This window comes from Corvus moneduloides, chromosome 4 (assembly GCF_009650955.1).
Source record: "Corvus moneduloides isolate bCorMon1 chromosome 4, bCorMon1.pri, whole genome shotgun sequence".
NCBI classification, from domain to species: Eukaryota; Metazoa; Chordata; class Aves; order Passeriformes; family Corvidae; genus Corvus; species Corvus moneduloides.
The window spans coordinates 18,632,000-18,646,321 of record NC_045479.1 but is presented as its reverse complement, the minus strand read 5'-3'; the positions used below and the strand labels follow the sequence as shown (position 1 = coordinate 18,646,321).

General features: G+C 46.7%; 1 protein-coding gene across 5 annotated transcripts in view; it reads left to right on the top strand.

The window, feature by feature from the left end:
- HIPK2 (homeodomain interacting protein kinase 2) overlaps positions 1-14,322 on the top strand; it is a 131,793-nt gene that overhangs the window by 28,212 nt on the left and 89,259 nt on the right. The window lies entirely within an intron of this gene.

Genomic DNA, 14,322 nt, shown 5'->3' with positions numbered 1-14,322 from the left:
AAAGTCTCTGGACTGAATCTGCCAGGAAAAGCAAATAGAAAGGCCATAAACCTTTCCCCTGTGCTTATGTCTGCCTAATTCATCTCCTGGGTCACAGCCTTGTGGTTGCTGGTTGGAAGATGAGGGGGTGTCTGCAAGTGTTTGAAGGACTGTGGCTTAAGAGGCGACACAGTAGGTTCATTAAATAGCAGGGAGGAAAACAGAATGGAGAAATGGTCACTATCCCCATTGACTGTATTGCAATGATACAAGTGAAAAATACATGTACGTCCAAAGTGTAGTTATTAGTCACAGGTTCATGGTATGAAATAGTATGCCCTGATGGCCCACAAGCATCGATGGAGCAGTCATGCACTCCGAAGGCTGCCCCGAAGGGCAGAGGCAGCATGCAAGTCCCTCAGATGCACTTGTAGCATTATTTCCATGCTTCAGTCTCATGGCTGTACCAAGGACTACAGGGAAACCCTAAGCAGGAAAAGATGCTGCTGTTTCTCCTACATAACTTCCCAGCCAGTGTGGGAGAAGCATCACCTTCAGCTAAGTACATTCAGAGATGTGTTTTCTAAAAGGCCCGGAGCAACCTCTGCAGCCACATCCCTTGGTGACCGATGAGCAGTAGCCTTTGCTACAGGTGTTTTCTCTCACTTTCAGCATCCCAGGAAACCCAGGCATTTGCTTGATCAGGGTCCAGTTTCCCAGTGAGAAGAGACTCTGTTGGTCCTGTGTTCCCGTGGCCCCCTACTACAGCTCTGCTGAAACATTTCTGAATTGTCACAAGTGAGGAGAATGTATATTTTTCCGGCAAGCCCTGTCGTATAACTGTACTGGCAGCCTCAGGAGAGTGCCTTTTACCTACATCTGTGTTTTGGGATGTCTTAGGGTTGTCTGTTTGTTTGTTTGTTTGTTTGTTTGTTTTAGCAAGGCTGCACACGCTGGGTTGCTGTTGTGGCAGTCCATATGATTCATGTCTTGCGCAGTCTGACAGGTTTATTGTAGCTCGAGTGTGCTGAGCTGCGTGCTGCGGTTGCTGCTCTGCTCGTGGCTGGTGCCAGGCCAGCCTGTGGGGCTGGTGCAGAGTTGTTTGCAAGTGCCAGGACACAGAGGGTGATGTGCGTGGGAGGGCCACTCAAGCAAGCTGCTTGCCTTAGCTTTGGGAAGTGGAGAGGACATGAGAACACTTGCTTGGGCTTTATTTTTTAAAACTCCTCCAGGAATAGCATGTTCTTTGGAGCAGGCAGAGCAGAAAGCAGGAGGGTCAATTTTGGGATCTAGTGGTGATGTCAGGATCTAGTTTCACATTTATTTTCTGTCTCTGCAGAGCATGGAATAAGTTAACATTTCAACAGCTTGGAGTCTCTACCACTGAGCCTTTAAAAGACTAAATAATACGAAGTTCTTAGGAACTCTGGGATCAAAACACCATGGATTTTAGGTACTTTAATAGCTTTTGAATATTTTTACTTGAATTTCACTTAAACCTGTTTTTTACACCAGTTTATACCAGTTATCTCTGTTTGACATCTGTCTTCCTTAAGGCTCAAGCATTACTCTGTCTTGTGGAGCTCGTCATTCACTCATGACCACCTGAACCTTTCAGCTCTTATTTTTCCCTTTGTTTTCAAGTGGGGTTTTTTTTGGCAAAGGAAATAGGAGTGAAGGTGCAAAGGGCTGGGAGCAGAGGCACAGCAAGGTGAATACATCATGGCCTTGCTGAAACCCAGGGCTGAGCTGGCAGGAAGGATCAAGGCAAAACAGGAGTGCCGTCATTAGTTGGGAAATTTTGAACAGTTTCATGAAAACCTGTTCGGTGCCGTGTAGTCCCTGAGCACCATTTGCTGGTGCTTGGCCAGATGAAAGGAGTGTCGCTGGAAACTCCAGCCAATGGATTTTCTGGGTGAGCCACAGAGGGGCCTGTACTACTGATGTGCCACACGTGCTGTCCCTGTAACTCCCTGGTGCTTCAGGGTCCTCCATGCCTGGCTCAGCTGTAGCTTGTGGCACAAGGTCTGTGGAGTAACAGTGAGCTGTGCAGGGACAGGGTTCCCCCAGCAGCTGCGTAGTGCGACCCAGCCGCTGCCAATCGGGGTTGTTGTTCCATGAGAGCACAGAGAGACAGCTGTCCTGAATTCACTCGTTAAACTTTTGTAATCATCATAAAAAAACTGCTTGGTAAATACAGTTTTTGTGCCCAGAAGCAACTGCCCCACTTCCTTTTGTTCTGCAGATAATAGACATAAAAATGAAATATGGACCTGTGTTCTTAAAAGGTCACAGTTATTTGGTTGTCAGGGAGATTGCATATCGAAATAGGTCTTGTTAAGTTTTGATGATACGCTAAAGGAATTGAATAAATTAGGACTTTGGTTCACAGAAGCTGGAAAATGGGCTAGGAATATCTCATGATCTGGAAGATGGAGATGGCCATCCCTTTTTCCTAATGCCACTGGAATGGGGAAACTGGATGGAGAAGGGCTTTGTGCCAGGTGCAGAACCAGTGGCCATAGAACCATTAAGGCTGGAAAAGACTCCTAAGATCCTCGAATCCAGCCTTTGACTGAACACCGCCCTGCCAACTAAACCATAGCACTAAGTGCCATTCTAGTAGTTTCTTGAACACTTCTAGGGATGGTGACTCCACCACTTGCCTGGGCAGCCCATTCTAGTGCTTAACCACCCTTTCAGGAAAAACATTGTTCCTGATGTTCAGCCTGAACCTGTCCTGGCACAACTTGAGGCTGTTTTCTCTTGTCCTGTTGCTGGTTGCCTGGGAGAAGAGACCATCCCCATCCTAATGTGCTACAACTTCCTTTCACGTAGTTGTAGTGAGTAATGAGGTTAGCCCTGAGCCTCCTCTTCTCCAGACTAAACAACCCCAGCTCCCTCAGCTGCTCCTCATAGGACTTACTCTCCAGACCCTTCACCAGCTCCACTGCCTTCTCTGGATATGCTGCAGCACCTCCATGTCTTTCTCGTAGTGAGGGTCCCAGAACTGAACACAGGATCTGAGGTGCACCCTCACCAATGCCAATTGCAGAGGGACAGTCCCTGCCCTGGTCCTTCTGGCCACAGTGTTTCTGATCTGGATGCCACTGGCCTTCTTGCCCACCTGGACCCGCTCCTGGCTCATGTTTAGCTGCCAATGGACCGGCACCTCCAGGTCCTTTTCCACTGGGCTGCTTTCCGGCCATGTTTGTCAGCTCTTGTTTTGCATTGTCCTGGTTTCATTTAAGGCATTCTTCTGCCTGGCTCAGAGTAACAGCTCATAGTGTCAGTGATCTCCAGCCCTTTCTGCCTAATGCATGGTTGGTTACTAGGGATACTGCCGTCATCCACATTTTAGCTGTGGATGTGATGACCACATATTTTGTATTGCTTTCCAAGATTTGGCTGGATGACTCAGCTGGTCCTCTGGTGACTCATTTCAGTCTCCCATGAGCCCCGGAAGGAGTAAAGAGGGAAGCGTGGCTATTTTCAGATACGAAAAATGACCAAAACCAAGGACTGTGTCCACAAAGGAGTACTGCAAACATCGGATTAATTGGGCATTTGTGCTGGTTGTAAACTTGCTGCTTCCCACTGAAATTCTTTACACAGTTATTGTGCTTCTGCTGAATCTAGTTTTCAGTCTCTTCTTCCTTTTCATCCATATGGATGTTGGAAAGCTCTCAGTGAGTTTTGAGTACATAAGGTCTGATGAAAGTTCACAGGACTTTTGGTACTAAATTCCCCTGGCTGGTTTTTTTTGGTTTGGGGTGGGTTTTTTTATGGCAGTTTCCCCCCTCTCATTTGCTGGGAGCATCACAATTTTTCTAGCAAAACCCATAGGCTCACCCCAGGCCATTTTACTCCCTAGTCATTCCTATGACTATCGCAAAGCTAAGATGCCCAAGGTTCTCCTGAACCTATTGAGAGCTCTTGTGATTTGACCACAAGTTGTTGCTAATCTGTTTTTTCTGGAACCTGTGGAAACAGTGGTGTATTGGCTCCTTGTGAGAAAATCATACAGAGCTTATTTTCACAGAAACTCTTCTTTCCCCCATGACTCAGTTTGGCCAGACTTCCCTTACATCGTTAGTCAAAACCCATAGATGTGACTGTGGACAGCTTGGCTGCGACATCACCGACACGTTGGTGATTCTGAACTCATTGTCCCACTACATCTAAGCTCAATCCTTTCATTCCATTGCGTAGGAAAAGGAAAGAATTGAATGTTCTGTGTTGAAAGCACATGGCTTCAGAACAGATGCAGCAGTGCCAAAAAGATGTTTATGAAGAGGTGGGGCAAGTGGCTGCATGCTGCTGGAAGTGCAAAGTGGCATGTCAACTCTTAAATGTAGGATCAGGAATGAGAAGAAGGCTTGACAGCCCCTTTAGCTAGTCTGTCATCTGCAGCCATCTCTCCTTTCTACTGTGGATTTTTGGTTCTGCAGGTTTGGTTTCAGCTGTTGGTGCCTTACCCATGAGTGCCGCACAGCAGGTACTCATGGTCAGCACTTGTACAGGGCCTGAAGTGTGCTCTGGTGCCTGGGTCTCTGCAGGGCACTGTGCAGGTTCTTGAAAGCACTGAGTGATCTGGAGTAAAGTCACACCTAGGGAGTGTTTATTGTCCAGGCTGGCTGTGGGGTCCCCCAGTCTAGCCCGTCTCAGTGGGCCTCAGGCTGCACTGCAGAAGGCATTTGGCCTGTGTCACACTGGATGACCATGTTTAGCTTCACTCCTCTTCTGTCATGCTCTAATTTTGACAGTGCAAGAAGCCCAGCAGCCATGGTGTTAAGCACTGCAGAGCTGAGTAAATAAATATGTCAATAAATAATCATATCCTGCACAAAAGAGAAACCTGGGGGAGAGACTGATGGTAGCCAGGGAGTTCTGCTGATACAGGTGGAGATTTTTATTGTTTTGTTTCTCTTAATGACTTCCCTTGGACTGATTTCTTTTCTTTTAGAGCTTTGAGGGGGAGTAGGCTGTTAGTGCTGTCCCTGAGCTTCTTCATCACACACAAGAGCCTTATATCCTCCTTTCTCAAGTAGATAGCCTTTCCTGAGCTTCTGGATGTTTACTCTTCAAGGCTCTAAAATCCTTCATGTAGTTTATCCCCTATGCCTAAATCAGGAGTTTCTTCTGTGTAAGCAAGAGCTTTGTACATTACCTAGGCTGTCCTTCCTTGGCCAAACAGGCCTCTTCTCTGCACGCTGATCTGGCCTCTGTCCTATTAGACCTTGCTTAAAAATAAAGTTGCTGTGAAGACAGTGGGAGATCAGGTGTGCACCAGCCCCAGCAAGCCAGCCAGCAGTGAGGCTGGTGCAGGTGTCCAGAGGCACTTCTGGGGGGTTGCTTGGGGTAGCATCACTCATTTCTTTTGGAGATTATGACATTCATTGCCTTCGTGGGTCATCTGGCTGTGCAAGTGTTTACATGTCTATGTGTGCCTGAGCGTGACCACGTGTTTTGTATGACAGAGGTCAGTACAACCCCAAATATAGCAAACGGAATCATTGGTTCCCACACATAAACCTGTCAACACACCATATTCTCATGGAGACTGCAGCAGCTCTCTGTCTCCGTGGTCTCCTACAAGAGCCACTCACCAGTCTCAAAGGTGAATGGACCAAGAGAGACAGTTGTTTTCGGGAGAAATGAATCCACATCTGAATCCTGCACCCTGTGTCTCCTTGATGGTTTTTGCTTTGGGCCAGCTGGCTCAGTCCCACTGTGCCTGTTCTGGTCCCAGCTCATGGCCTGTTTCACATGATGCATTTCTGGGTTTATAGCCCTACTTTGGAATGCAAACCAAAAGCCACAGGTGACAGCAAGGAAAGGTTTCTGACTGTTTGCCCATAACTTTGGGGATGTTTTCTTGGCCTAAGTGATGAGGAAGATAAAGTCTGGAAGACAGGGTGAAAAATGCTCAAGGTGTGTTTCCTTGAGGAACTGAAGTCTTTTCTCTGTGCAGGTCAGGTGTGTGTTTGTGGCATGATGTGAAGGCAGGTTACTTACAGAATTGTTGCAACTCCTTAAACTGGAGGTCAGGTGATCAACCTGCAGTATCTTTTCATTTCCTAAAACACCCCATAGCCCTCAATGTCTGAGAGTGCTGTAGGTCCTGTGTTTGGTCATTCTTACTTGAAAGTGGTATGTGGCTGTCAGGAGGCCAACAAATCAGTCTGTCTCAATTTTCTGCTTTGGCAGAACCCTGTGCCCAGCTTCCCCACTTTTCTCCTTGCATCTCCATCTTCCTTTGCAGCCCAGATCCTGTGTATTCCATCCAGACCTCACCAGGGGCTTGTTTCTCTCCAGCAGGTCTGTATCCTGATGGAAATCAAATGAAAGAAGGGACCTTGTGAATAGGCAAACTGATGTTTTCAACCCATCTAGAGCTTGATCTGAGTTTCAGATTTCATAAACAAAGCAAGGGCTGAATGTCATGCAGTGGCCTCTTTGCAAATAAAACACTTAAGAAAAAATCCTGTGGGAGTGAGAGGCTCAGCCAGAGACTCCAGTGAGCCTTGCCCATGTCTTGCCTTCACAAGTAGTGTTGTTTCTAACAAGTGAGTTATGCGAGGTGTCAGGCATTCCCTGTGGTTTCACCACACTTGCAGGCCAGTTGGAGTCATTGGCATTACAAAGTTAATATTTACAAGTGGAAAGTCATCCAGGTGGGGAGACAGCCATCGTGGAAAAAGCCAAAATGACCTTTCCACTAGGCAGTTGTGAGAAGCCTCGAATATGCCAGTGTTGTGTGGGTGAGGGGAGCACAACCAGAGCAGCAAAGTAAACCTGATTCATTTTGGTTCCTTTTTGAGAGGCCTTGGTGCCCTCTCCCAGGAGCTAAGCTAACGGAGAGCCAGGTAGGATGGCCAGTGAAGTCTGGGGTCAGGAAGGTTGAGAAAGTCGCTCTTTCCCCTGTAAGATGGGGTACTGTGGTCATCTCCTGTTTGGAAGATGAACAGCAGTGACTTGAGCCATGCTGCCTGGAAAGCATAGCCATGCCAAGATCACCCTTCTTTCAGTTCTGCTTTCAGGATGCAGCTCTGTTAGCAGGTAGCAATCAGAGATGGAGCTTGTTGGAATCTAGAGGCTTCTGCCTTATAGACCTGCTTGGAGGTTAATTGTAGGGATGCAGGCATTAGGCTGGACTACAAGGCAAACAAAGGACAGTTTCACATTTACTGCAGAGACTGTCTTGTACAGTTCTACAGAGGGAGCTTTGGGTGCTGTGGAAATGCCGTGGTTACTGTTTGTTCCACTTTGTGACTGTAGAGGACAGATGGGAAGGAGGAAGGTGGCCAGAACACATACGATGTTGCCAAACAGTCCTACCTGGCACATTGATGTGAGTAACTGCTTTTGGGCTCATCTGGCTCCATTTTGGCTTCAGGATGAGGAAACATTCCTTGGTAGCTTGCTTTCCCCATCTCCTCTGGCTGTACCCAGTGCTTCAGGAGTTCATTCAGGCATGGCATTGTAGGAGCCTCAGCATGTCACGCCTCATTTTGCGTGGTGCTGTGGGTGTTGCTGCAGTCTTCAGCTCTTTAAACAGATGTGGTGCTGCTCCTAGGTCCCCCAGCAGCCTGCAGCACAGCTCCAGCCAGGCGTTCCACACTTGCTTCAGCTCTGCTGGGCCTCTCTCCAAGAAATCTGAAAGAGGGATTTCTTCAGCAAAGCATTTGTTAGACATCCTTCAGTGTCCTCCAAAGATAAAGCTTCAAAGCAGGGCTTCTGTCAATCCCACCTGTCTGATTTCATCTTGCTCTTTCTTTCTCATCCCATCTCTGACTCCCAAGCAGACTTCCTTCTCCTCTGAGGCCCTTGGGAGTACTGATCATTTGGTTGTAAAACTTCTACCTGACTTCCCTGACACCCACTTTCCTAAAATACCTTTATGCTTACATTGTGTGTAAGTTCCTTCACACTCTCATCCAGACCTTGAAGGCTTTCAGGTGCTGCCCCTGCCTCGTCTTTATTGTTTATCACCTCATTTTGCTCTTGGGACTCCAGAAGTCCTCCATGGCTTGGAGTACTGTTGCTCAGGAAGCTACGTCTGGTAGGGCTGTGATCTGCCTTATCAAGCCCCAGAGACCTGACATGGGCACCACAGACTCCCAGGTTTCTCACTTCGTGTTTGGAGAGCACTTTGACATCTTGGTAGAGCATTTGCAGTGTTATTTCGTGATTTCTGTGGAGGTGACAATCTTTCTGCCTGCTTTGACAGATACACTGAAGGGGGTTTACTTACTGGGGTCTGGCTCTGTTTTGTCAAGGCTGTAGACTATTAAATTGTATTCACTTGCTGTCTTCATTTGCTTTCCACTCAGTAACATTGAGGCATCCTGGAGAGAAGTTTTGCGCTATTCCAGCTGTGCCAGGTTTTCCCATAAGAAGGTATCTAGGGGTTATCTTTCAGTTCAGGACTGCTGCACCTTCTCACGCCGAGATCTAGAAATTGGTGTCAGATCCAGTTGCTGCAGCATCTACAGGGAAGCGATGGGGCAGCCTCTGGTGAGATATATTTTAACCTGTGTCCTCAGGTGTTGCATAGTTAATTAACTATAATGTGAAACATAAACTAGTCACATGATTAACTGAGGAAATCTGTAATATCTCTTATCATTACTGCAGTTCATTCCAGTGGGAGATGGAGGTGACCCTGAAAGAATCTTGCACTGAGGTGTAATAAAGTATTCAAATGTAAATATATGTGTTTGTCCTGAGATTTTGCTTCATGTGCCTAAAACCAGGAATATGTCAGAGAAGCCCATAGCTTGTTATCCAGGCTCATCTGCCCCTGTGCCCACACCAAAAGGATGAATAAGAATCGTAATGTTTCTAAATTACACATAAGAAAGCTTTCAGTAGCCAGCAGACTAGCTGCCCTGGATTTAAGAAGTTAAAGGGAGAGTGAGGAAGGGAATAAAGATGGTTTGTGAGGAGAGACAACAGTATCCTGAGCCACATGCCGAAATAACCTGATCAGGCTGTGATAAGGAATAACTGCCTACACCACCTCCATGCTCAAGAGTACTAAGTAAGTCCAGGTCAATAATTTTCATCATACCTCTAAAGGAAAGTCATGACGTGCAGAATGAAATAGTAGGCAGGGTTGTTGATGCTATAAATGCAGGAAAGGGATATGTAAGAGGGCAGTTGGGATGTTAGGGAGATAAGGGGTTTGAAGGTAATGATGGTGAGAGTGCCCTGGCCATTGCTCTGCAGGGATGTGCTTTTTGGGTGGGGATGAGAGGGAGGGAGATGGGTGCTCGGCTTTGTCCATTTGGTTTTGTTTGTGGCTATGCTGCGCATTGGGAAGTCTTGTTTTTTGTTTGGCCACAGGACATGGATCAAATATGGCAGGTTGGAGCCGTGTGAATCCAGGTCTGGAGCAGTGCAGGGGACAGGCTCTGTCACATCTTACATCTTTGAGGACTGCTGTGCACTACATAGGCATTTAGAAAACTACTCATTAGGCTGAGACAGTTTTACTAGCAGGACAGGAAAAGCAGAGCAGGAAGGCAGGGAGATTTTCACCTGGAACGAAGGCCCCCTTGACATCTTATGCTCACCAGGAACAGGAAGGAGCTGAGGTTGTTGAGGTCTGAGCTCTGCTTTGAGGTTGTCTCCAAACATTTGGAGCACAAGGGAAAGAATTTGTATACCCTCCAGGGACATAAATTTTCAGGAGGTTCTGAGAGTGCAGTGGTGCTGGGGACAATGCCTCCAAAGGAACCACACCAAGGCCACTGTGAAGAAGAGTGCTGTGCTTGAGACATGGCTATTTTGAAGGTGCAATGCATTAGCCATACCTGACAGATCCCCTTTTCATTTCCTTCTCAACCTGGGCATGTATATGGGTTTGCAGGCTTGTGCCTCTCTGGGGAGAAGTGGAAGATACTTATTTCAGTATTGTCTTGTGAGCATCATTTATATGCTGAACACACGCCATGTGCTTTCTACAGTATTTTTCAAGCAGGCACTGTCATTCTGGCAGCAGCCAGGAAGCAGCCTCTGGTTACAGAGCACTGGCAGATCTGCAGGTACTGCAGAAGGTCTGACTTCCTACTTAATACAGGGCACCAGCTTGGTCTCTTGCCACCTCAAAGGCCACACTTAAAAATCAGCAGTAAGTGCTGGGAGTAAACCAGAAGAAAACATCAGTGACTTTCAAACTGTTCCTTCTTTAGTCCCCAAAGTGTATTTTTTGCCCTTTAGGGTGAGGTGGGTGGATAGGGAACTTTACCTCATTTGCTTTCCTGAAACCTGTTAGAAGTACAAGTGAGGCGGCTGCGTGATTTGTGTGTGCATGCAGAAGAGGGCCATCTGAATTGTAAATAGCACCTGCTAAATTATTATTAAGTGAAAGCTGACGTGGGAGGAGTTCTCAGGAACAAAAAACCTCAAGTCTTTTAATAAAAGTCGTTCCAGCTGTTTTAACACTGTCCCCTAGCTGCACACTACCTACTTCATCTCATGTAGATGCTATGGGGAGTTATGTGAGTCATATCAAGGACAGGGGAGGCCCCATTAAATCCAGTTACTGTCAGTTTTGTGAGAGCTTTAAATGACTACACTAAACTCATTATTAAAGAAAGGAACTATCAATTTTATTTAATGCATGGTGCCCAACCCTGGTTCTGCTCCCAGCCCAGAGATTCACCATGCTCAGGGGTGATACAAAACTTAGACCTACACTCTTCAGGACATGTATTTAGCTGTTGCAGAGTCCTGGCTGCATCCTGGCTGGCTAATAGGTGCCTGCCCTGCACCCATGCCAAGCTCAGTTGGAGTTGCCACTTGGCTTAGTCCAGCCAAAGCTTTTGGTGGGGTAGGTGGGGCTGCTGAGCTGGGCTTCAGGTGAGCAGGAGTGCTCAGTGGGCGGAGCTGCTCATCCTGAGTATCCTCACCCGCTCCACTCCTGGCAGAGTGCAAAAAGGTGAGGAGCCAGGTGCCAGCCTTGGGCATGCCGGGCAAAATGCAGAAAGGTGACTGCTGGAATCTTCCTGTAGAGAAGGGAGATGATATGAGAGGCCCAACCTTGCCCAGGTTTCTTGTCAGACCTGTGAGTGGGGGGTTAAAAGAACTTTTCCCAAGTGAAACATCCCATTTTCCATCTCTCTGCAGCTTATGGCCCCTCTGCCTTTCCAAGACCCCAGGAGCAAGAACGCTCCCCAGGGGTGTCCCCACTGTCTCTGAGACATCAGTGTCACTGGGCTGGCATGGATCACGCCATTACTGCCGGCTTGTTTCCTCATGGACATTGTGGCAAGCTGTTGTCAGCCTATGTAATCAAAAGGCTGAAGGTGTAAATCATATTACAGGCTGTAATGAGGAATTTGATTCCTGTAACAAAACCATCCGACTTTTATTCACATTTATTATTGTTCCTGCTATTGCCATGGAGCAAAAATCCTTTTTGAAAAAAAGAATATGCCACCAGCACAGTTTTATTGTGTCCCCAGGAAATTTAGGATTGTGTTTTTCTCGCATTAACTGCACAGGAAAATTTGCAATAAAAATTACTTTGCTGCAGAAGCTGCCTTTTCCTATCACCAAGCTGTCAAATCAGCCTGTAATTTCTAGGTATCGGACTATGCTGAAGAACTCACTGAGTTATTCTCCCTACAATGCGTGCCCCTAAAACCTCAAACATGAAAAAATAATTTTGGATGTAAGGAAGAAGATTGCATAGTTCTTTTTTTAGGGAAAAAAAGCAACCTTTTCTGTGATGAGATACAACCTCTGAGAAGGGCAGCACTGGCAGCAGAAGAGTCCAAAGTCCTCTTTTTATCCACAGAAGCACTGCTTCCTCCACCCCCTCCATTTTTGGGGTACCAGGGTGAGTCAGTGTTTATCCCCTGTTCCTGTCCTCTGCTGAGGCTGCCAGCAGTGTTTCAGGGACAGCAAGGGGCTGGTTGTCGATGTGGAAACCAGCCCCTAACAACAACTCGTTTCACCAAAGGGCACAGGCAGCCGTCTGACATTGACAATGTTGAGTGACTGCTGACCTTGTTTTTAGCGTCAGCTGATATCAACTGGAGCCCTGCCAGTTTGCACCAGTTGAAAGTCTGTCCCTTAATGGTGGTGATTATCCTGATTTTTACAGTGGCGCTGAGAAAGTTGCAGCTGCTGCGCTTCACATCCTTGACTTTAATTTGCTATGCCTCAGTCTTTTGGTGTTATCTTTAGAGGATCGTGCGAGAAGAACGTCTCTCCTTGTTCTGCATCAGTCATTTTTTCCCTTCTTATTTTGTACGAAGAGAGATTGCTCAAGCACACTGTGGAATGAAAGCCATAAAACTATAAATTACACCTCTGCTAGGTCCACAATATGTTACCAATTACATCTGCCATATTATTCGTGTCCAGGGGGAAAACATACATCAAACCACCCCCTCTCTCCAGGCAGGTCAGTACTGTACTAGAAGGAACACCGTGATTCTTCTTAATCAGTGGAAAAACAAACATGGTTTTGGCTCACTCACATGCGATCTTTGTGTCCAGGATGACAAGTTGAGTAGCACTGCTGCGGTTCTCCGAGCTCGCCGCCTGCCACATGCCATGGCATTCGTGACAGCATCATTGCCCTGTGGAAAGGAGAGAGGAGAGAAGGTACTTAGAGGGGCAAGGAGCTGGAGGGAGTCTGAGTACCCAGTTGCAGAGACCTTGGAAATTGCTGCCGAAGAGGTTGGGGGAGCAGGGGGTAGTGGAGTTAAAAAGAATGCCAGCAAACAATCAGAAATCCCCTCAGAGCCAGGAGTCATGTCTGCAGAGGGCAGCGCGCTGTGGTTTGCAGGGCTTCCTTGTTAGAGAGAGGTCAGCAGGGTGTTGTGTTGCGTGTTCAAGCCCAGGTGAGAGTTTCCCCGTGTATCCTGATGGGGTTTTCGTTTGCTTCTGCCCCGTCCTCGTAAATTCGTCACTGCAGCAGGGATGAAGGCAGGGGTGGTGAAGCAAACTGGAGTGATTGCTTGGCTGGTTACTTCTGAGTAGTTACTCATGGTGGGTTTTGGCTCGCCACACCACCTCTCTCCTGAGCACTTCCCGGCCTTTGGGCTGCTGGGAATTAACTGGAAAAGAGTGTTGGGTATGTTTAGAACTGTTTACTTGACTACTGAGCTTTGTGAGTGTGGAGTGACATCCATATTTTTATGTATGGGTGTGTAAGTTTATTTATACGTGCGTGTGAGTGTGTACACATGAGCTGCAGAGAATCTTCTGAAGAGGAACATGAACTAGTGAAGTATGAGGAGGCCAAGTCAGATGCTGTCAGGCCTCCACATGAAGAAGTCGTCCATGTGCACTGCAGAGTTTGTTGTGGTTTTGTTACTGAAGCATTCATTCAGCTTTTAACTTTTTAAAGTTGAAAACAAGTCAAGGTTATGTTTGTGCTTAATAATTCAACAATGGTGCCAGCTCAGCATATTGTCTTTTTCTTCCCTAGTCATTCTGGTTTATTAAAAAGAAACACTGATGACAGATAGAAGGGTGAAGGAGGCTGTGCCTTTCTGCTCTAACTCCTGCTGGGCACTGACTCCTTCCCCAGGAATCCCCATGGATTTGTGTTCTTCACAATACGTTTGCCCCAGCAGACCTATCCCTACCCTGGGCAGGGAAAGCTGGCGGCAAGTCAGGACTTAGCTGTCCCCTTCTCTGTGCACCACATCTTTTTCCTCTGAATAGGCACATTTTCTGTTTCAGTGGAATATTACTCAGAATCCTTCAGTAAGTCTGTCTCAGTGATACATTATTTTCACTTTGGTTATGAGGTTGTGGGGTTGTTTTTTGATGGTCTGGGGTTTTTTTAATAAAGATTTAGAAGACCACTAACTCTTCTGAAACCAAATGAGCTTGCAAAAATTAATTAATTTTTGTCTTTTCTGTAAAAATAAAGCTATATAAGGAGCTAATTCTGCCACATGCTAATGTGTATGTTGCTTCATAATCAATGCTGTTCACTTCCAGGGGATCTGCTTTCCATTGTCACTGTGAATAAGAATAGATGAACAAAATTTTATAAATCTGGGAGCACTGAGAGCACACAGTGAAGCTCATGTTGTGTAACTCCCATCTCCAGTGTCCCTGAGCACAGAGTAGCATTGTGCACAATTCCCACTCGCAGACTTGGCAAGCAATCTGAAACATCATCTTCTGTTCTGGCTCCTCAACTTTATCTATGCACCTCCATTTTGTCACAGTGTATCATCTCCTGGTCCCATCTTGACTCTGTGCAGGCCAGAAGCTACACGGTGGTTTTATGGGAATAAGTGGAGAGCGTAAATCAGATCCACCAAACTGCTTAAGATTGGATGAGCCTGAGGATTTGAGATTTGG